The sequence below is a fragment of the Silene latifolia genome, chromosome X (genome assembly GCF_048544455.1).
Source record: "Silene latifolia isolate original U9 population chromosome X, ASM4854445v1, whole genome shotgun sequence".
In the NCBI taxonomy this organism is placed as follows: Eukaryota; Viridiplantae; Streptophyta; class Magnoliopsida; order Caryophyllales; family Caryophyllaceae; genus Silene; species Silene latifolia.
The window spans coordinates 228,563,768-228,565,739 of record NC_133537.1 but is presented as its reverse complement, the minus strand read 5'-3'; positions in this window follow the sequence as shown (position 1 = coordinate 228,565,739).

Genomic DNA, 1,972 nt, shown 5'->3' with positions numbered 1-1,972 from the left:
ACACCATCCAATGTGATTCACCTGGATCTTTGTTAGAATCGACATGTCATACTCAATGCATATGCCACGTCGGACGTGTGCATATCATGGCATACATGATTGATCCTATAGCCGAAGCATAAGGAATCCGTGTCATGCGCTCTTTCTCTTCGGTGTCTCCGGTGCCACGAGATTTGCTCAAATGCACCCCCTGGAGCCATAGGAAGAAACCCCTTCTTGGAGTTAGTCATGTTGAATCTCTCTAGGACTTTGTCTATGTAAGACTCTGATCGAGAGATAACATCCGTCGTGATCTATCTCGATAGATACGGATGCCTAGAATTCTTTGCGCCTCTCCCAGATCTTTCATCTGGAAATGGTTTTTCAACCATACTTTCACCGAAGTTAAGAGAGGTATGTCATTTCCAATCAGGAGTATGTCGTCAACATACAATATTAGGAAAACAATCTTGCTCCCACTCGACTTGATATATAAACATGGTTCCTCAACCGATCGAGTAAATCCATTTTCTTTAATCACTTGGTCGAAGCGATGATTCCAACTCCGAGATGCTTGCTTAAGTCCATAAATTGAACGCTTAAGTTTGCATACTTTCTTAGGATGTTGTGGATCGATGAAACCTTCGGGTTGTACCATGTACAACTCTTCCTCCAAAAAGCCGTTTAAGAAGGCGGTTTTCACATCCATTTGCCAAATTTCATAGTCATGAAACGCGGCGATCGCTAAGATAATCCGAATGGAACGCAAAGATGACTACGGGTGCAAAAATTTCATCGTAGTGCAAACCTGGCACTTGGGTGAAACCTTTAGCAACTAGTCGTGCTTTATAGATATCTTGTTGACCTTCCACATAATGCTTTATCTTGTAAAGCCATTTGCATTGAAGGGGACGAACCTTAGCAGGTAAGTCAACAAGATCCCATACGTTGTTCTCATACATAGAGTCCATCTCGGATTGCATGGCCTCAAGCCATAGCTTTGAGTCGGAACTAGTCATGGCAGCTTTATAGGTTGCGGGTTCACTACTCGTTAAGAGTAGAACGTCATCTATGTCATGTTCCTCGACCATACCAATGTATCTGTCCGGAGGAATAGAGACTCTTCCCGACCTCCTACGTTCCTCAGGAATGTTAACCGCAGCCGGGATTGAAGGAATAGGTTCCTCCAATAGTTGCTCGGTACTTGGTTCTGGAATCTCCGACAGTTCGAAGGTTCTACCACTCTTTGCATTCTCGAGAAATTCCTTCTCTAAGAATGTCGCACTAGCCGCAACAAAAACACGTTGTTCGGTTGGAGAATAAAAGTAATGACCAAGCGTTCCTTTAGGATAACCTATAAAGTACGTCTTGACTGATCGCGGGCCGAGCTTATCCTCGTGTCTCCACTTGACATAAGCCTCGCAACCCCAAACTCGTATAAAGGACAAGTTAGGGACCGTTCCCTTCCATAGTTCATATGGAGTCTTGTCAACAGCTTTAGACGGACTTCGGTTAAGTATTAGAGCGGCTGACAAAAGAGCATAACCCCACAATGAGTCAGGAAACACGGTGTGACTCATCATGGATCGAACCATATCAAGTAGTGTTCGATTTCTCCGTTCGGACACACCATTCAATTGAGGTGTTCCAGGTGGAGTTAACTGTAGGGCAATCCCACAGTCTTTAAGGTGTTGATCAAACTCGTGAGAAAGATACTCGCCACCACGATCTGAACGCAGTGTTTTAATCTTCCTACCTAATAGGTTCTGCACCCTATTCTGGTATTCCTTGAATTTCTCAAAGGATTCACTTTTGTGCTTCATTAAGTAGACATAGCCATATCTACTTAAATCATCCGTGAAAGTGATGAAATACCTATAGCCTTCTCGTGCGGTGATTGACATAGGTCCACATACATCCGTGTGTATGAGTCCTAATAGGTCAGCAGCGCGCATTCCAACACCTTTGAAGGAAATACGAGTCATCTTACCGA